This window comes from Herpailurus yagouaroundi, unplaced genomic scaffold (assembly GCF_014898765.1).
Source record: "Herpailurus yagouaroundi ecotype Mexico unplaced genomic scaffold, PumYag 159, whole genome shotgun sequence".
Classification (NCBI taxonomy): Eukaryota; Metazoa; Chordata; class Mammalia; order Carnivora; family Felidae; genus Herpailurus; species Herpailurus yagouaroundi.
Window position 1 is genome coordinate 18,122,226 of NW_024412400.1, and position 22,330 is coordinate 18,144,555.

General features: G+C 38.6%; 1 protein-coding gene across 5 annotated transcripts in view; it reads left to right on the forward strand.

The window, feature by feature from the left end:
- THRB (thyroid hormone receptor beta) overlaps positions 1-22,330 on the forward strand; it is a 391,410-nt gene that overhangs the window by 151,790 nt on the left and 217,290 nt on the right. For all 5 annotated transcript variants that reach the window (XM_040480053.1, XM_040480052.1, XM_040480056.1 and 2 more), the window contains one exon: positions 13,416-13,487. The gene's annotated coding sequence lies outside the window, so the exon portion shown is untranslated. The remainder of the gene's footprint in view (positions 1-13,415; positions 13,488-22,330) is intronic.

The window sequence follows — 22,330 nt, forward strand, 5'->3', positions numbered from 1 at the left end:
CCTCCCTTTCTCCACTCCATTGCTCTACATGAAGTGTAGAAGTTTGAAGGAGTCTGAAATTTCCCCTGATGTATGCTTTACATCCTGTCACACTTGCTTACCATGTCTGTCTGTGCCCTTATTAATGCTAAGTGATAAACACACATGTGATATTTTTTAAAGTTTTCACAAATAAACTTATGCTTTGAAGCAGAACATGCATACATTCCGTTAAAAGATACATTAAAACACACACATACGTTCTATTAAAAATGGTGGTCACTTACTAAGATGGTTTCAGGGACTATTAATGTGTTGCAGTTGATTATGTTAATCATCAACATACTGCTTGCTAAAATTTCACAAAGTATGTACACCCACATAACCACTAGTGAGATCATGAAATAGAACACTGACAGGAAGGAGACACTCTCCCCATGCCCCTAGCCAAGCTCTCCCCAAAAGGCTAAACTCTCCTGAGTTCTAAAACTAGAACTTGAACTTTATACAAAAGGCTCCTGTAGAACGTATTTCTTGTGTCCGACTTATTTTACTCCATATTATGTTTGTGAAACATTCCGTCACTCTGGATTTACATTCCATTGTTATGTGTATTTTAATTTTTATCCATTCAACTATGATAAGCATTTTAATTTTTTCCAGCCTTTGGCTATAAAGCAAAGTACAGCTCTGAACATTTTTGTATAGGTTATTACTGAACATGCATACAGACTTTCATTGGCTTTGAGGATGGAATTGCTGCTTCATAACCATCTATGCAGTTTCAGGAGATACTGTCAAACAAATTGATTTTATATATATTTTACCACCGGTGTGTAAGACTCCCCATTTCTCCATATCTTCTTCAACACTAAGTATTGGCAGTATTTTTTTTTATTTTAGCTATCTGGTGGTGGGTATAGTTATCTCCTTGTTAATTTGCATTTCCTTGATAAATGATGTGGTTGCGCACTTTTTTTTGCATGCCTGTTTGTACTTGAATATCGTCTTCATGTGAGGATACCAAGCCTTTGGCTATTTTTTATTGGATGACCCTGTCTTTTTCCTAAGGATTTATAGTAGTTCTATATATATTCTGAATATGATTCCTTTGTCAGCCATATCTATTGTGAATACTAGTTTGCACTTTTCATTCTCATAATGGTGAACAGAAATTCCTAACTTTAATCTAATTACCTATTTTTCCCTTATTGTTGTTCATTTCCATTTTTGTTTATTTCTTTTTTATTTATCTCTTTTTTCCGTTATCGATAGCCGTTTTTGTGTCCTGTTTAAGAACACTTTGTTACCTAAAAATCGTTACTATATTTACCTATGTTACATTTAGACCAATAATCTACCTGGAATTGATGTTTTTGTGTCATGTGAAGTCAATGATACTACCCTCTATTTATTCGAAGCCACCCCTTTCTTGTTGCAGTGCAGTATCATCTTTAATGATCAATGATAATATATGAATGGGCCTGTTTCTAGACTTTCTCTTGAGTTCTTTTGATCTATTTGTTTATCCTTGTGTCAGTGGCATGCTATGTTAATTAATGGAGATTTATAATGCTACAGCTGGTAGTATTAAGTCCTCTCATCTTCCTTTTTCAATATTGCCTTCTTGACTCATTGCTTTTCCACAAAATCTTAGAATTAGTTTACCAACTTCCACTAAAAAGTACTTCTGTGATTTTGATAGGGATTCTCCTTAACTAATTTGAGGAGAACTGATACCTTTACAAAACTAATTCTTCCAATCTGTGATCATGTTTTCCCACCTTCTTTTATATTTTCAGTAAGCCTGTGTAGTAAATCTAAAAAGATTTACTTTTTAGATATTTTATATTTTTATGCTAAGATAAATGTTATAGTTTACTGAATTTTCTAATTGTTTGTTGTTGCTATACAGCAATCCAATTGAATTTTACATGATGATCTTTTTTTTTTCTTTAAGTTTATTTATTTTTGAGCGAGAGGGAGAGCACAAGCAGGGGAGGGGCAGAAAAAGAGAGAGAGAGAGAGAAAGAGAGGCACAGAATCTGAAGCAGGCTTCAGGCTCTGAGCTGTCAGCCCAGAGCCCGACACAGGGCTTGAACTCATGAACCGTGAGATCATGACCTGAGCCAAAGTCAGACACTTCACCGACTGAGCCACCCAGGTGCCCTCATATATTGATCTTATACCCAGTGACCTGGTTAACTTCAATTATTAGTTTTCATAATTTCTTTGTAGATATTTTGTATTTTCTCACACAAATTATATCAGAGAATAAACATGATTATATCTCTTTATTTTGGTCTTTTTTTTCCCCTTATTGCAGTGGCTAGGACCTCTAGCATAATATTTATTAGAGATGATTATAGAAGGTGAATGTACCTTTGAATTTTTCCTAGTCTAGGAGCAAAACTTTCAATATTTATCATTAAGATGTTTTTTATAGGTTTTATCAGATTGAGAAAGTTTCCTTCCACTCCTAGTTTGCTGAGAGTTTTTTGTCGTGAATAGATTTGAAAGCAAAAGCTTTTTTCTGCATCCATTGAGATAACCGTATGCTTTTTTCCATTTTTCTGTTAATAGGATGCTTTAAATTGACTGATTTTCCAATATTAAACCAACATGCTATTTTTTTTTTAATTTTTTTTTCAACGTTTTATTATTTATTTTTGGGACAGAGAGAGACAGAGCATGAACGGGGGAGGGTCAGAGAGAGGGAGACACAGAATCGGAAACAGGCTCCAGGCTCTGAGCCATCAGCCCAGAGCCTGATGCGGGGCTCGAACTCACGGACCGCGAGATCGTGACCTGGCTGAAGTCGGACGCTTAACCGACTGCGCCACCCAGGCGCCCCCCAACATGCTATTTTTAGAATAAATTCCTCTTGCTCATAATGTGGTATCACCTAAAAAACATCTCAGGATTCAGTTTGTTAATATTTTGTTTAGTATTTTTCTCCTAAGTTCATATGGGATATTAATTTGTAAAGTTCTTTCTTACAACATTCTTGTCAGTTATGAGATCAAGGCTAAGCTGACCTCATAAAATGAGTTTGATGTAATGGATTGAGATATAATCCCTCTTTTTCAGTATTATGGATGAACCATGTAAGATTGGTGTGGTATTCCCTTAAGTATGTGGTAAAATTCACCAATAAAGCAGTTCAGGATTGGAGAATTTTTGTGAGGAAATTTTTAAGTACAAAAGTCAGTTTCTTAAAGGATATGACTATTCACATTTGCATTGTTATTTTCCTATTTGGATAAATAGTTTATTAGTGTTTATCCTTCATCAACATTTTCAAATATTGCCATAAAGCGTTCATATATCCTCTAATCTTTTTAAGATCTGTAGAATCTATGGTGATTTCCCTTTTTAATTTCCTATTTGCAATTTTTTGCCTCCTTCTTTCTTTCTTGATTAACCTGGCTACAGGCTTATGGATTTTATTGGTATTTCCCAAGAAGACATTTTTGGCTTGGGTATTTTCTCTATTACATCTGTGCTTTCCATATCGTATTTTCTAATTATTATTTTTTCCTTCTACTTTGTTGACTTTAATTTGGTGTTATTTTTATGACGAGATAGATACTTAAGTCATTAATTTTCAGGCTTTCTTTTTTTCTAATAGATACAATTAAGTATATATATTCTCCTCCAAGGACATTTTTAGCTGCATTTTTGATATGTCATGTTTTCTTCATATTTCAGTTTATAATATTGCCTGATTTTCATTGTGCTTTACCTTAACCCATGGGGTAATTGGAAGTATATTGAGTAATTTCAAACGTATTTGATTTTTTTGTTATTGTCTTATTAATTTCTAGCTTAATTCCTCTGTGGTTAGAGAATGCATTCTATATGATTTTTCATCTGTGAAATTTTTCCAGACTTGTTTATTGCCCAGAACATAGTAAATTTTGGTAATTGTTTAATGTGTATTCTGTGCATTCTGTAGTTGTTGGCCACGATGTTCTAAATAGATTAAGGCAAATTTATTAATCACATTATCCTAATTCATTTTAAAAAAGAATGTTCTACCAATTCCGAGAGAGGTACCTTGAAATCTCCCAATCAGATTGTGGATTTGCTTACTTTTTTTTTAGTTCTAGCAATGTTGGCTTTATATATTTTGAGACTTGCTTCAGGTGCATTCAGATTTTAGATTTTTTGCCTTCGTATGGATTTTCTTTATCATTATGAAATTTTCCTTCTTATCTCTAGCAATATCTCTTATCATTAAGTTTACTGTGTCTGATATTAATATAAGCTATATGTATTGTTCCAATCCTTTTTCTCATTCAAATTTTGTGTCCTTATATCCAAAGTGTGTCTCACTAAAACAGCATTTTTTTAACTTAGTACATGTATATTACTTGAAGTGTTCTTCTATTTGTATTTTATGAAAGTACTGATATATTTGGGTTATAACCTATGATAGTACTATTTGATTTTTTTTCCTCCCCAGCTCTTTAGTGTTTCTTTACCTCTCCTTTGTTCCTTTTTGAATTAATGAAATATTTTGTCTCAATTGGCTTGTTAGTCATATATTCTTTTTCTCTCTTTTTTAGTGCTTATTCTAGAAATTACAAACTGTATTATTATTTTATTAGAGCATAATACAAATTGTGACTGACCATTTTCCAGAAAATTTTAGAGACTTAGGCCGTTTTAATTCCATTTATCCCTTCTACTTTTTGTATTATTATTGCTTATAGTTCAATTTTACATACATTTTTAAACTACAAGAAATTGCAATTATTGTTTAAAGAGTTAATATGCATTTATGTTTGCTGCATATTTACCATTTTTATTGCTCATCATTCCTTCCTGTATTTCCAAGCTCTCACCTGGATTTTTTTTCTTCTCCCTAATATATATATATTTTTTAGTATTGGTCTGTTGGTGGACAATTCTCATAGGATTGCTTATCTGAAAAAGTCTCAATTTCATCTTCATTTTTAAACAGATTTATTGAGGTCTGACTGATATAAAATAAACTAAGTGTATTTAAAATATACAATTTGGTAGATTTTGACTTATGTATGCATTGATAAAACATCACCACAATCAATGTAATTAACATATCTACTACCACCAAAAGTTTCTTTATGCCGCATTTTTATTCCCCAAATGCAGAGCATAACTTTGAGAGCATTTGGAACAAGCCCATCTTTTCCTGATCCTTTGTATTAGGTTCAACATGGAACTAAAAAAATATCTTCCAATTTCTTGCACCAGTAAAATAATAACAACACCAGCTAACACTTATATGTGCTTATATGTACCAGGCAGTGCTGTAAGCACATTACATATTTTAGTACTTGATTTATTGATTTTACTCTTCATCACAACTTTATGAATTGGGCATTATTATTCCCATTTTACCATTGAGGAACTGATCTCAGGGCATGATCAAACATGTGCATCCTTTGGCTTGGTGAAGATCTTCTACCTGGAGATTCATCAGTGTCTCACTCTTAAGCACAGATGTGTTACTTTCAACCTTTTATTTTATTCATATTTTGGAAAATTTGGGAAATATACGTGGGCATACAGACTAAAATTTAAATCACCAATACTCCACCCACCCAACGTTTACAACTTCTGGCAATTAATTGTACCCTTTGAGCCTTTTGCCATTATAGATAACCCCGCATGAACATCTTTGTCACTCTAGCTTTGTATATAGCCATACTCATTTATTTAAGATAAATTCTGAGAAGTAGAATTCCTGAATAAAAGAACCTGAAAAACTTGTGGCTTTTAATGCACGCATTAATGTTTTACTAGTACTGGGTAAGGGTGTGGGGAGGGTACACAGTAAGCAGATGAATTTCAAGGTGAATGAATGTCAGAGAAGTCACAAGGAAGAAAGAATTCCAATACCAGAGTATGGGCAAGAAAGCCTCGAAAGGATCTTTGATATGATGATTTTGTAGTATTTTTTTTTCTTTTAGAAAGAGAAAATGGATTTTACTTTTTTTAATAAATAACTTTCTTTTAGTAGACACCACTGGATTTGGAGATACATAGCCTTTTATTGTTTCTTTCTTTGTTATTACTGTTAATTATGTTGCTCCAATTACAATTGTTCACTCAATCAAAAGAATCGCTACAAAGTTCGTTCTGGTATACAATCTGGACTGACAACCTCAATGCCCAGATTCTGCTATTGCTCCTTCATGGGTAGCGGTTTCCCTGCCATGCTTTGTTTGGAGATCCTCCGGGGGTGGTTCTCAGAGTGATGAATGCCATCTTTGTTTAAGAGGGCAGGAGGGAGAATAATCTAATTCTACCAAAGAGAGACAAGAGTAAGCCGATCCTGTGTTTCCATTGCTGTTGGAAAAAGAACAGTAAATGACAGCAAAATTGAATAGCTTGATACTTGCACAGTATAATTTACCCAGCGGAAGAGATGTGTTGAGAAGGAGAGTGAGGATTTGATCTCTGCCTTTCAGTTTGCAGTCATTGTCAACCACGAAGTACAAAAGTTGGCCCAGCAAACCTTGGCTTCATCCAGGAGACTAGGGAGAGAGCCAAGAGATTTTTTTCCCCTGCAGTTGCTCAGGGTTGGTCTTTTGTGAATATGTTTACATCGGTGAATAAAGTTAGAGTACTTTAGTCATTTTGCTACAGTAGTGCTTTTCAAACTGTGAATTGTGCCCTATTGGAGAGCAATGAAATCAATTTAGCAGGTCATTACTAACTTTTCTTTAATGAAATAGTATATAACGTAGAATAGAATAAGAGTTGAATGGAATAGAAAATATCCAAATGCAACATACAAGAATATTATTTTGTAGAACTTTTGTTTTAGATATACACGTATACATCTTTATATATGTACATGTGTTCCAGATTAAAACATACTTTTTATTGTGGGTCATGGTCAAATAATTACTGCCAGGAATGTTTACATGTAGAGATGGGGTTTTTTTCCTCGGAGTATTTTTTAATTTTTTTTAATGTTTATTCATTTTTGAGACACAGAGAGAGAGAGACAGAGCATGACGGGGGAGGGGCAGAGCAGAGAGGGGGAGACACAGAGCCCGAAGTGGGCTCCAACTCATGAACCATGAGGTCATGACCTGCACCGAAGTTGGACGCTTAACCAACTGAACCACCCAGGTGCCCGGACGGAGTATTTTTGTATATAGGCAAATTTCCAAAAGTTGTTTGGCATTGAACAGATAGAACTTTGGGGTTTAGGGTTGAGTGGAGCAGAGAAAGTCTTCATGTTGGCAGTAATAATCTTGCTGATCAAAATTCCAAGTAGAAAAAGGGCAGATGGTTTCTCCTTTGCTGTCCTGCCTGCTGCTCCTATGCAGTGTATTCAATAAACTTCTATCTCCTTAAAAAACAAACAAACAGGGGCGCCTGGGTGGCTCAGTCGGTTGAGCAGCAGACTTCGGCTCAGGTCACAATCTCGCAGTCTGTGAGTTCGAGCCCCGCATCAGGCTCTGTGCTGACAGCTCGGAGTCTGGAGCCTGTTTTGGATTCTGTGTCTCCCTCTCTCTGACCCTCCCTCATTCATGCTCTGTCTCTGTCTCAAAAATAAATAAACGTTAAAAAAAATTAAAAAAAACAAAAAACAAAAAATTCCAGGTAGAAAAAAATTTGGCTTATCTGAATATTCTTTATTATGGTCCTATATAGAAAGCAACTCTGATAGTGATACCTCTTTTCAAATGTCAGCTAGAAAACACCCCAAGGTGAGAAAACCACTATAGTGCCATTCAAATACCAAGGCAAAGGTCACCAGAGCTTGACAAGAGGATGGCTCATGATAATGCTATATACCTACTTGCCTATGATTGGAGTTAAGAATTTAACAGTGAAGTTACTAGTAGTTGACTGTAATGGCTTATGCTAATTTCAAAACTTCATGATGATAATTTCATAATAAGTTTTTGTGTATCAAAGTGTTTTTTCGCCCCTCCCAATTCAGCTTTATTTAAATCTGTGTTCATTGCTTTCAGTGAACACCAAGTAGACTCATGATCTTGGGTAAGATCTAGCTAGTGGCCTAATTGTATATAAGTTTCCCCGAGTGTGGGAAATATGCGTATGATATGTATACACAGATCATATCAGTATATAATACATTCTGCCAAATATATCCATTGGTTGGTACTTCATCCTTCTGAAGTTATAGAACAGTCGATACAATGAACAAAAACAGTTGCTCTAGAATAAGGCAGTGGGTGCCTAGGGTGCTATTTGAGAAAGATTTGGAGATGGGGTTTGGGCTCAGCAATAAGGAAAGGTTACATTTGATTAGTGATATCTCTGAACAGAGGTGGTAACTTGGAAGCATGGACTGCTTTTCTCTGTTTTGTAGGGGGAGGGCAAGGAATAGCAGACAGATATAGCCCAGAGTTAAACCTTTTAGCATCTCTCATTTTATTTCTGTTCATACTCATCTGGATTATTTGTTTAGATAGTCCCTCATAAATGTCTGTTTACTCCTTCCATTACCACTGCCCTTGTCTCATTTTTTGTCTTCATTAAAAGATCTTCATTATAGGAGCTTTCTAGATCTCTTCCTGCTGCTGGTGCTTACAATTTTTTTTTTAAATTTTGTAATGTTTATTTTTGACAGAGAGAGAGAGAGAGAGAGAGCGAGCATGAGTGGAGGAGGGGCAGAGAGACAGTGAGACAAAGAATCTGAAGCAGGTTCCAGGCTCCGAGCTGTCAGCACAGAGCCCATGCGGGGCTCGGTCATGACCCGAGCCAAAGTCAGATGTTCAACCGACTGAGCCACCCAGGCGACCCGAGTGCTTACAATTTTTGATAGGGTCAGGGGTCATGGGCTCCGCTGAAAGCCATGTGAAAGCTACATACCATCTCTCAAAAAACTGAAGGCTTACACAAACTTCTGCCGTTTGTTCCGGAGGGTTAGGAATTCCCTGAGGTCTACACCTAAGTAATAACCCCTTGTCTAGCGGTCTCCCTCCAATCTCTATCCCTCCAATCTCTATCAGAATAATGTTCCTAACACACAATTTGGATGATGTTACTCTCTGCTTAAAACCATCTTATTTCCTGCCGCCTTTAGAACAGAAATCCCATCTGCAAGATTGGAATCCAGGCTTGTTCAGTCTCTCAAATTTGTAGCCCCATCGTCCCCTCCCCACCCCTGCCCCCTCCTCCCAAATACACAACCTTCTAAGCCAAACCAGAATGCCTGCTATTTCCCCCAATACTTCTTACATTTCACTTCCACAGTCGCTCCTACCTGTCCTTCACTTTTACCTATTCAGGTCACTTCTAACCGTCAAGCCCAGTCTTTCTGCTTCTCAGTATTTTTGTGGATGTGGCCTTCAGCCCTGAGTAACACCTTGTGTAGCGTCTTGCACATCATGGTGCTGTATTTACCCCTTCGCTCTCAAATCCCTCTCTCATGTTACTGAGAGGCTGCCCCTGAGGGTTGTGCTTTCTGGGTCCCTGAGTCAGTTGGCCCCCAATTGGATTCAACCCTGGAAATCCCTGGAGGGAGAATGGAAGACTGAAGGAAGAGAGAAGCCAGGGTGTTTCTTCCCCACACTCTCTGCCTCAGACAGTATCTTGGATGAAGGCTGTGTCTCTCCTCTAGGGAGACACAGGTCCAACTAGAGACGCCCTCTGAGCTTTTGCTGGGTGACCTTGGCCCCTGTGTTCCAGTATTAACACTCCATTGAACTCCAGGATTTCCTGCAATCATTCACCTCCTGGATGCCTCCTTCTCCCATTTGCCTTTACATCTTTTCCTTCACCTCCGTAATGAATTTCCTACATTGCAATCCTTCTGTTTAAATACTCAGACCGAGTTCTATTTTCCTGGTTGAACCTTGACTGATACAGCTGACATTTTGTGGATATTTGCTGAATATTAATAACTTAATTTTAAACCGTCTTCTATGTGGGCACCTATGGGTTTGTTTTTTTTTTTTTTTGAGTGAACCAGGCAAATGTCCTGGTCAGCTATCTTGTACCCACTAGCACTGAATGGGGTTGCTTGGCATAGTAACAAATTACCTCAAAATTCAATGGTTAGAAACAGTTGGCATTTCTAAGTTCGTGGGTCTGAGCTGAGTCTCAGTTGGTTGCATGGTTCTTCAGCTTCCGGCTGGGTCCACTCCTGCATAGGTGGCAGCTCTGGGTCAGCTGGATGGTTCCGCTCTTCTTGCCTGGGCTCTCGTACTTCTGCAACTTGACTAGTTTAGGTTGATCCAGCATAGCCTTGGCAGGGACGACTGACGCGAGTCAACTTCATTCCATGTTTCTCAACCATGACAGGCTAGCTGAGACATCTTCTCATGGCCATGACAGAGGAGCAAGAGAAAACACAGAAACAAAGCAAGAGCGTTTTCATACTTCTACAAGCAGCATACCTGCTAACATTCCACTGGCCAGAGCAAGTCACATGACCAAAGCCAGAATCAAAGGGGACAGGAAGGTAGATACAGCCTCCTTAGTGCAAAGTTACATGACAAAAGGGTAGGTACATGGAGGGGTGAAGAATGTTGGCCATAATGCAATATAGTCCATCTCAGACTTCATAAGGTTTGATGGGAGACCTGAGGCTAAAGAGATAGACAGACAGATGGATAGATGATGTTAATTTTTTGCCATATTAACCCTTTTAAAATAAAAACTTCGCCGTAAAATACAATTGTGTATTTGCTCATTTGTTCTGTAGAGCTCATTTGTACATAGTTAGTGACTCAAAAAAAAGAACCATTTGTAAACAACATATTAATAAACCAAGTATATAAATAAAGGAACTTTATTTATCTTTAACCTTGAATTTGCATTAATTGGAACAGTCACGGGAAATTGTGCCAACCGCACCTCAGGTCAGATGGCTCAACAAAATGAACTGTTTCATGCCTAGAAATAAATATATTCCAAATATAAATATGAATCAGTTATAAAACAGATTCTTTTTAAAATACAAAACAACCACACTGTTAATATATTTGTGTCCCAATTAAAAATGTGTAAAGAACACACATTCTAGGCTAAAGTTGTCCCAGGGAGTGATTCTCATTTTTGCTTTGAATCTTACATAAACAAACCAGGCAGGCTTCTTTGAGCCATGAACAAAGTCATGGCCCCCAGTTTTCTAAAGAGAAGAAGAATGAAAAATGGGTATGTTTAAGTTGGAAAGGTCTGGGGCTTGACCTTGCTACTTTAAATTTCCTTCATCACTAAGAAATCACTTTGAATTTGTCTCCTTGGAGTACTCTAATTTGGTTTGTTCTTGGTTTGAGGCATACCATAAAAGAGATACTGTCTGTTTGTATTATAGCAAAATTTGGAAGCCACCGCAGGCACACTGTTTTTCAATTTTCTTTTCTGCAGTTTTATCTTAAAACCTGGGCCTGTTCTTAGTACTTCAGAATGAGGTCCATGACATCTTCCTACCTGGATGAGATTCCTTTCTGTGCTTCTCCTTTCCTCATCTGAAAAATGAGCTTATTAATAATACCAACCTCATATGATCATTGGGAGGATTAAACTAAGTGAAATTAGGTAAAAGATTAGCACAACCCAGCCCACAAAATGTGCTGAATAAAGGTTATGTATAAAATGCTTATTATTATGAATCATTATGTGAGAATTTTTAGGTTGTTTTCACTGAGTCAGGTTCACATATATTCTTTAAAATCGAAATCAGAATTACACCTTCAAAAAAAAAAAAAAAACGAAGTCCAGTATTATTTTCATACAAAAGGCACTGTTTGTTTTTAAATATCAGTGTCAAGGGGAGTGTGTCTGTTTACTCATATTCACCACAAAGCCACAACAGTTACAAACACTGGCTTCTTCCTGGCCTTGTCAGTTTATTCTTTGAGAAAGCTTTTAGAATGTGCTTCTTAAAAATATCTTGGTATTTAGCCTCACACTGTCAGATTTTCTGATTTTCCAGCAAACAATGAGGCGATATTGATGGCGTGGGATTTAAAGTGTATGATGAGAGCACTGGACAGAGACTATGAAAATAGATAAATACAACCTCAAAGTCTTCCGAAATACAACCCAATGTCTTCCGTCATTTTAAAAAGAGGGGAAATTAACCATAAGCAAATCAATTTTTAAGATTTTTGTTTTGCCTTTTATCGCACCGAGTGTCCCTTCTGCATGGAGTCATAGAGTAGAGGAGCTAGTATTAAAACAAGACGCACCAGAATCTCCAGGAGCTCAGAATCTATCACAGAGGAAATGCACCTATATGCACATGCACACCCACACACACCCAACAATCATTTTAATGACATGATGAGTGCTTTTATGGTGCCATAAATACGGGATATGAAAAGACAATGAGTGAGCACATATTCATCCAATGTGGCACCTACAGGGAATGTTAGAGACCAACATGGTTATGTTCACACATATACAATGTTGAGTCAAAAATGTGGAAGGATAGATACACATGCAGAGATTCATACCATCTACGATGATATGCACAAACACTGCTCATTGTTCTGGATACATATATTGTATGTAAATGTAAAAAAAAAAAGGTGGACTAGAAAAACACAGGTTTGTGGTCTGGCCTTCAAGTGGGGTTATCAAGATTACATCTATGATCTCTATTTTTTAATTAAAAAAAAAGAAGATATGACAAAAATTATGCATTTGTCCATTCTAGGCAGTGAGAACCCTGACATTTGTTCTACTGAGCTCTGCTGTTCTGAGTTCTAAGCTCCCACAACAAGAAAACTTGCGGGGCCACGGTCACTTGAAAAGCAGCTTCTCACTTGTTGTGCAAACACTTGAAGCCATCATCTGCTGCACAAGTAGATGCCACAGTCTGTTTGGCCATCTCTTTCATCTGTTTATACTTGTGGGAAGTGTCCCCAGTATAATAACACTTAACACAATCCAGACAGCTTCGTAGTTCCAAGCTCAAATACTTAACCCTGATGAATAACCTGTCATTTCACCACGGGGCATGGCTGGCGCTTCGGTTTGTTAAGATCTATCCCGGGAACTGTCCTCTGAGACCAACCATACCTTCTTTAGCACAAAATTTGTAAACTGTTTAGGATTCACCTTGGCCTCTTAGCCACCTTCCCAGACTGGCAATCCAAAACTCCTGAATCCTGTCCACAGCAAAGTAGGTCTTTGGGATGTACAAACATTGTCCCGTGCCTAAAAGGTGTTACTAAACTTCTGTGTTAAAGTTCCTTTCTCTGAAACCATCTGGAATGAGATTTTATCTCAGTCCATTTGCATTTATTCAAAATCAGAGACAACTCTGAAACCAGACCCTATTTAAACATAGAAGAACAGTTGCAGATTAAGCAAATGTTGGGGAACTTAGAAACAAAGAAAGAAAGAAAGAGAGAGGGAAAGAAAGAAAGAAAAAGAGAACGAGAGGAAGAAAGAAAGAGAAACACAAAACACTTCTATTCACTTTCTTGTATTTCCTTTTTTTCCAGATCTGCGGTTTTCCTGCCATTGGCCGGCCTGTGTGGGTGCCAAGTTCTGCACGTGATTTAATGGATCAGAAGGTCAGATGTCAGCCTTGACTCGGCTGTTTGCAGACCCGTGGTCTTTATGATTAATTGTCACTTTTAGCACTAGGGGAATTACCTTCCAGTTGGTGGCATTGCTGCTGTGGCCATTTAACATAGTTTTGACCTCTGTAGGTATCCGGGAGAAGTATAGAACATTAAATGGGCTGGCTGGAAAAGCAGAATGGAGAAAGGGAAGGCTGCAAGAATTCATTTAGGGTGAGAGGAGTAAAAATCGGATCATGAGAGGGAAGAGCCGTATTTCATGTGTTAGGTGGGGAAACTGTGCTTGAGGAAGATCCAGCAGCCCTCTCCGACTGTCATTTCCTGGAGTGCTAAAAAAGGTGTCAGGAGATGCTAAGCCATGAGTTGGAGCACGTGGGGTAGGGCGCAGTGCACATCGCCTTGTTTCTCAGGCAAGGCCTCTGAATTCTCCCTCTGGTCCCCAGATGTTTGGTAATATCCAGCAGCCTGTTTGGAAGGCTAGGTTATAATTTGGAACCCAGTTTGTTTACGTTATTATAACAACGGTTTCCGTCTGCCTCTGCAGTTAAGACTGTGTCCACACTTTCCTTTCTGTGTTTATTATTTTTAGCAGTTTAAAAGCTAACCGTGAAAGATGGCTTTCTGGCTGTCAGGTGACATTCCGGCTGGGCCAGGGTCCGGTGGACTCTATAGAAACGCTCGCAGGCTGTGAGAGTCAGGTCTTTTGAATGCTGCCTTTGTACCTCCCCTTGCCCAGGGCCTCTGGCTTATTGTCTAGGCGCCTCAGTTGGGGTGGCGCTATCTGATGGTAACTCCTACTAATATTACAGTGCTCAGTGCCCGGGCCCTCCCTGGGGGCCCCCCCGTCTGGCTGCCTGTGTCTCCCAGCCCTCCCTCAAGGGAACCAGTCAAAGCTCTCCTATCAGAAAGCACTATGTGCAGTTTACAGAATGTTCAAGGGGAAAGAATCAGTAAGGATCACCTGGACGTGTGGCTCGCTAATATTTTTTTTTTTTTTACCAAAACCCTTTTCCCAGATGAAATCTCCCAGGGAACCCCAGTTTGTAAGCCATGGAAAAGTACAGCTCTTCTTCTGAAGGGGAGAAGGGTGGCTGCAAACTCCACTCTTCAGCTTCCTCTTCACTCACCCGACTTCTCAGCTCCCCTCACCCCTGCCAGGATACCTCCAACTCCTCAGGATCCTTGCACGCCATTCTTATGAGGCGATCCCTTCCACTTACAGACAAGGAAATGAAGAGGCGATTTTTATAACACGCTTAAGACATGAGACGTTAGACACTAAGACATTAAAGAGTCCACACTGTATCAATCCATTTTTATACAGTTCTAGAAAAGGAAAAACTAATCTAGGTGATAGAAATAGTAGTTACCCCAAGGAAAAGAGAGGATTGACTGGGAAAGGGCCTAAGGGAATTTTCTGGGGTGATGGAAATATATATCTTTACAGAAGTGTGGGCTACACAGCATTTGTCAGAATTCATCTGTGCTTTTTTACCGTATATAAATTCTACCTCCATTAAAAAATGAAAACAGAGGGAAAATGAGGCAAAAAAAAAAAAAATCAATGAATTCAGGATTTAATAAACACAAATACTGATGAACTTCCTTAAATACTGAAAATACTAGTAAACTTCCTTAAAGCTACGTGTGCTATTTATTATGTGGGGTGTAAGGTCATTATGCAGAGTTTTGGAATACAGGAGACCCTGTTGCCCTTCTAGCACTTTCTTTGTTCAATAATCAACAAAAATAAGGAAAAAAAAAATTTTCTCAGAGAAGAGACAGTGGAACCACAAAAGACCTTTTGGGGTTTTGCAGCTTATAATGTGGCTAAAAAGTGATACGTGAGCAGTCTGGGAATAGAAATCTTGAGTACGGCACTTGATTCATGCATTCCTTTGACATGGACTATACATGTACTATCGATAATGCTCCAGAAATTCTTCATCATCTTTTAATCCTTTGCCCCCTCATCTCAATGCTTTTTCATGACCTATAAAATGCAAGATTCCTTTTCCTATAACTTAGGTGAGTGGAACTTCCAATGACTGAGGTTCGAATTCAGACCTCAAGTGCCACCTAGACAACAGGCGACCTCTGGTTCAGTCTTTCTGCTTTGGGAGTGTGTCAGGCGCTCTCCAATGACTGGCATTGTACCTATACCTTTGCAATAGGCACTTTGACCCTTGAAGAAAACACTTTCCCTTCCCTGAAATACTTTGAGCCAACCGTGCTGAAACTTTTCCATTGGTGTGTTTTAGAAGTCCCACAGTAACATGAAAGGTAATTATTTAGCTTAAAATGCAGCTAAGGACACAGGCCAGGCCAGAGGGGACCCAGCAGACAATTCTGCAGTTTAGAGCCTGATGAGAACACTGAGCTGGAAGGGGCAAGGGAAATGTTTTTGAAAAGGAAATGGTGGCAGCGTTAGCAACTGGTAAGAGAGGGTCACACGGAGCCAGAGCAGGAAGGGTTCGAAGATGCTCAAATATTCTAGCCTTTGAGGCTGTGCGGACAAAACTCTTTACTACTTGAGCGATTTCCCAGTGAAGGGCCAAGGTTTATTTAACCCACAAGATTGATCCACATTAATAAAAATTTAGTTCACTAATGAAGCTATGGCAAAAGTGAACCATCCATAAAAAATAACATTTTAAATAGCTAGAACATATTTCAACCCACACGTTCCAGGCTTTATATATATAGACTAATTTCCTAATTGAATCAAATTTAGTTGAGCAAGATTTTTATTTAACCAATTTAGTTTAATGTGCGTAAGAGCAGAAATGAAATTACACAATCTAACAGTTGGGGCAAAATGCGTTTTTCGCAATTTTATGCCCATTTGAAAGGAACTCTTTCTTCACATCATTAAAAGTCAATTTGTCTAAATGGAAAGTACAAGACAGAAAGTGTGTCTTCTTCTCCATTCCAGTGACTTGGGGAAAGTGATTCTCTTGGAGCCAACTTTCTTAAAATTGATACATATGCATAAATCTGTAGGTCAAATGGTCTTAGGACAATGTAACATGTATATAGTCAGATTTTAGTAATTCATGAGAATGAGAGTAAAATATCGGTCATTGAAGTCTAGGGGCAGCTGATTGGCATCAGTTAAGCATCCGACTCTTGATTTCAGCTTAGGTCACGATCTCACGGGTTCATGAGTTCAAATCCCACGTCAGGCTCCACACTGACAGTACAGAGCCTGTTTGGGATTCTCCCTCTCCCTCTCTCTCTGCACCTCTCTCTCTCTCTCTTTCTTGAAATAAATAGAAACTTTATATATGTGTACACATATATAAATATATATATATACACACACACATATACAAACATATATATGTGTGTATATATATATATATATATATATATATATATATATCCAATTTTTTCCCAATGACTTCTAAAAATCAGCAATCTGAAGTTTTAACTACTCAACTGCTTATAAGGGCTGTAAAAAATTGGAGAAATACCCTGATTGGAGTTTTATCCCCTTTTCCTTCCCTCAGTTATTTTTCCTATTGATGCCATTGGGATAATAACTGGAAAACAGGATAAAAGAAAAGTAATAAATACTTCAATGTGCATATTATTATTATTATTATTATTATTATTGGTTTCCAGAAAAAGAAATTGAAGGTAAAATGAACATAAGCAATGTCTAAAGACGTCATTGTCACAGTGGCAGGGCTGGGCTTGAACTCAGGTCTTTCTATCTGGAAGCCCTTGTCTTAAGAAGAGAAGCAATGGATCAAACCTAATCAAAATATTACATTGGCTGGATTGGAGAAATAGCTACATTTGTGGAGAGAATAAGCTACCATTTGGGGCCTGCCCACAACAGAAAACCATAAATAACAGTGACAAACACACAAAAGTTTATTTTTCTCTCCACAAAAGCAGGGTCAGTTCTATAATCATCAGGGACTTAGGCACCTTCTATCTTTCTGTATTTCTATTCTTAACACATGACTCTATCCTTAAAGTTACCTCTTGGTTCAAGATGGCTCCTGGAGCTTCAGCCCTCACATATAAATTCCAGGGAGCAGGCAAGATGGGAAGAGAGAAGTGAAAGGCACTCATTATCATTACCAGCTATGTTTTTCCTCCTTATGAGGCCTTACCAGAATTCCCACGCCACAATTTTTACCTACAGTCTCATCTACCAATTCCTAGTTGTAAAAGAAGCTGGAAAGTGTAGTTGGGTACTTACTATCCAGAAGTAAAATGAGATTTGGTTGTAAAAGAGTATCATGAAGGCACGTAGCAGACCTAGTTACAGTTAGGCAACTATAAGAAGCTTTTCAGTTTTGGAGAGAAATGATCAGGGTGGTTCTTTAGAACTTGTTCTTAAGAACTTGTTCTTAGCCAAGTACATAAAAGGGGGAGCAATAAAAAGTAGCTTTGAGGACTTCAGTTATTAGTGAGGCTACATCAGGGACAGGAGAGAAAAGATGGATGTGAAAGAATAGTGAAGAATGAATTGACCAAAGAGAATGTATTCATTAATTAGCTGTGTAGTTCAAAACTGTGTTTCAGCAAACACACACACACACACACACACACACACACAAATACACATACATGTATGTGGGGAGTGTGTGTGTATAAATGCATTACGTGTGTGTGTGTGTGTATATATACACATGTGAATATACACACATATATATACATATACATGTGAACGTACATACAAATAACAGTGACCTGGATCTGAATGAAGAAAAAAAGTTACATGGTGTTTGTCTATACAGAAAATTGGGAATTTAGTGAGGCATTCTATTGGCAATGGATAAAGCCTACCTGTGTGCATACATAAATAAATACAATACACACATGCAGACACGCAATACAAACTTTTCTAGGGATCTGTGACACCAGTAGCAATGATCTTCAAATTGGGGCATCCCTAAGAAAAGAAAAAGGAAAAATTAAAAGGGACTAAATAATAGACTTTAAAAGGAATGAGAGAAGAAGGAATTGTAAAGCTGTGAGGATGACTCAGACGTTACCATGAGAAGCCAAGCTAGAGAAAGTGGGAAAGTCAGGATGGGGAAGAACACCAGCTTTTCTTTCTTCTCTTCTTTCTTCCTTCTCTCCTGCCTCCCCCCATCCTCCACCATGTCCTTCTTTCCTTAATTTTAGGAGGACTAGAATCTAACTTTGGTGACTATATTTTCATAGACTTTTCATTATGAGCTCCCAAATGAGAAAGAATTTAACTTCCAGGTCATCATCACATTTTGCCCAAGTTTCTTTGTACAAGTTTTCTTGATCCTGTGTCTTTGGGGCGCCTGGGGGGTGCAGTCGGTTAAGCGTCCGACTTCAGCTCAGGTCACGATCTCGCGGTCCATGAGTTTGAGCCCCGCGTCGGGCTCTGGGCTGACAGCTCGGAGCCTGGAGCCTGTTTCCGATTCTGTGTCTCCCTCTCTCTCTGCCCCTCCCCCATTCATGCTCTGTCTCTCTCTGTCCCAAAAATAAATAAACGTTGATCCTGTGTCTTTGACATCTTTGGCTACAAAACAAAAATGAGTTTTAATTCAGCTTTTTTTTTTTTTCATTCAGCTTTTTGAATCAGCTCCCATTGCATGGGCATAACTTGATTTTCTGATTATTACCCCCTCTGACTGTGTTTTGTAAAGCTAATGTGCACCCTGTCTTTGCCCCCACCAAATGTTGGAAGGGGGCAGGTTTGCTGAGGCACTGGCTGCCTGCCATTCTAGGTGTCTCCTCAGGAAGCCTGCAGAGGCCAAAGTTGTCATTTTTGCTATAACATCCTGGAAAATATCTCTCGTTAAAAAGTAAATGCCGGGGCACCTGGCTGGCCCGGCAAGTGGAACATGTAACTCTTGATCTCCGGGCCCTGAATTCGAGTCCCAGATTGGGTACAGAGATGACTTCAATAAATGCATAAATCTTTTTTTTAAATATAAAGAATAAATAAAGATAAAAGCAAATGCCTATACAGTTATGGAGTAGGAGTATAAAAACACACATGGGGAAAAATTCACACCAACTGTAACACAGTGGCTACCTAGGCAAGAGAAGGGAGGGAGAGGGAAGAAAGGGAGATAGGTCATTAGCGTTTTGTTGGGTTTCATTTCTTAAAAAGAGGGATAAAGCAGGGGCGCCTGGGTGGCGCAGTCGGTTAAGCGTCCGACTTCAGCCAGGTCACGATCTCGAGGTCCGTGAGTTCGAGCCCCGCGTCGGGCTCTGAGCTGATGGCTCAGAGCCTGGAGCCTGTTTCCGATTCTGTGTCTTCCTCTCTCTCTGCCCCTCCCCGTTCATGCTCTGTCTCTCTCTGTCCCAAAAATAAATAAACGTTGAAAAAAAAAATTATAAAAAAAAAAAAAGAGGGATAAAGCAAATAGAGCAAATCTGAATGGTGAGTACAGGGTTGTCCGTAATAATTGTTTTGTATACATTTTGATATATGTAGTATTTTAGAATTTAAAAAAATTTTAAATTCAGCAAACGCCTTTCATTTAGGCAAAGTGATCGGAGACCTCAATATTCTTTACTCCATCCTAACGACCTACTTACAATCACATGGAATCCTTCTGTGTCTGTCTTTGCATGTGCTACTTCTTCTCCCTGCCCCCCTCTACTCTTTCCCCAAATAACTCCTCTTCACCTTTCCAGACTCGACATTGGTATCACATCCTCTAGGTAGCCTTGCCTGTCTCCCTGCCCCCAATTCATATCTGAGTTTGAAGGCTCTGCTCATGTCTCGGAGAACATTGTGCATATTTGTATCATGGTATGTATTACACTATTGTGTAAACCACTGGTTTGTTTCTTGGGCTTCTAGGGCTGTTACCCCTGGCCGAGCTATAAACACTCCAGTGAGCACCATTTACACAGTGTCCGACCTGCACAATTGTATAGGTCAGTCCTACCTTCTTCCTACCAGGGAGAGACCATCTTTATACCTCTATGCCGAATACTTTGCCTAGACCAAGTGCAGAATAGACACATACATAGCAAACATTTGTTTAATGAATGAAAAAGTGACCAACCAAATTCTAATTGCCTTGATGAAGAATTCTCTAGAACCTTCACAACAGCATCCATATCACCTGGGAACTTTTTAAAATGCAAGCATGCAGGCCCCACCCTAGATCTACCAAATCACAAACTCTGGAGGTAGAACCCAGGAAACTTTAACAAGCTCTCCAGATGATTCCAATGCACGCTTGACTTCGAGACATGCTAACTTAGACCGATCAAACAAAAAGCAGCAACGTCAGCTGAGTCTGAAAAAAGGAAAAGAAGTTGTCTGGGGAACAGTAATAGTGGGGAGGGGCAGGCAGAAGAAAGCATATGAAAAGACACGGGCATGATATGTAATTTGTAAGTTGCTTGTTATGGATGGAGTGAAGAATTCAGGCTGACACAGCAAGAGAGCTGATGATCAGGTCATGGAAGTCTGTCTAAGGTGTTTGAATTTTAATCTGACAGCAGTAGGGAGTCATTTTTAAAAAGTAAACAAAGTAGTGATTTGATCTAGTTTAACATTTTAGAAAGAGTCCTATGGCAAGGGTGTGACAGATGGGATGGAAGTGAACTTGGCCACTATGGGCTACGTAAGCAGCTGTTAATTAGCCCAGGTGTAAAATGATGAGAGCTGAACCAGTTCTACAGGGAATAAAGAGGATAGGATGGGTTCAAGAAATATTACAAAAGCAGAATTGACAAAACATGGGAATATCAGAATTCAGAAAGCAAGAGAGAAAAATGGCTTTGTGTCTTACACAATGGAAGTATGTTGGAAGCATTCACTAACTAAGAAAGAGAAGAGAAGGAGGAAATTTGGGGGCTGGAGTAGGTGCTGGAGGAGGTGAATTTGATTGGGACACTTGAAGTTGGAAGTGTTTATGACACATTCATATGGAGGCATCGAATGCTCATAAATATACATCCTGGGCTAGAAACTTAAGTTTGGTATCTAGGTGTTAATCATTTATATATCATCATAAACAATGCTGGAGTAAATATAGACCAATTTTGTCTTAATGTCTGATGATTTATATATGAGATATTTCTAGGATAAAGGTTGCTGATAAATATAACCAGATTATTTTACGAAAGGTTGTATCATTTCATGCTTCCATTAGCGTTGTACAAGAGAATCTATCTTGTCACCTCTTCACCAACATTGTTTCACCTTCACAAACTGGATATCCTAAGAGTGAAGTTGCTTTAATGTTTACTGATTACTTGTCAGGTTGGAAATATTTCACTTTTCGCTGGCCTTTATTCAAAGATTATCTTATCTATTCATGGCATTTGTCTATTTCCTATAGGACATTGATTATTTTAAGCTGATTTTTAAGAACTCTTTTTTTCTACTAAGGATTTTATCCCTTGCCAATCGCATGTGCTGCAAATATGTTTTTCCAATTTCTCATTTGTCTCTGCTCTAACAATAGGTGACTCTTCCCTCTGCCCGGAATACCCTCAAGTATCCCTCTAGGTACCTACTGGGCTCCCTCTGTCACCTCCTGCAAATGTTTATTTGAATCTTATCACTCTTGAGCTCTACCCTGACCACCATATTTAATCCTTCAGCCACACAACAAGAGCAGCCCTTGGCACTTCTGATCCCCCCCACTCTTGGCTTTACTTTTTCCCCATAACACTTTCCAGCTTTTCACATACACTATAATTCACTTATTTTTTTAATTGTCAGTCTCTGTCCACGACACTGTAGGTACCTTGACAGCAAAGAAATCCAGACCTTTGTCTGTTTTGTTCATATATACACATACAATCTCTCAAACACCTACAATAATGTCTGACACATAGTAGATGCTTAATAAATATCTGCT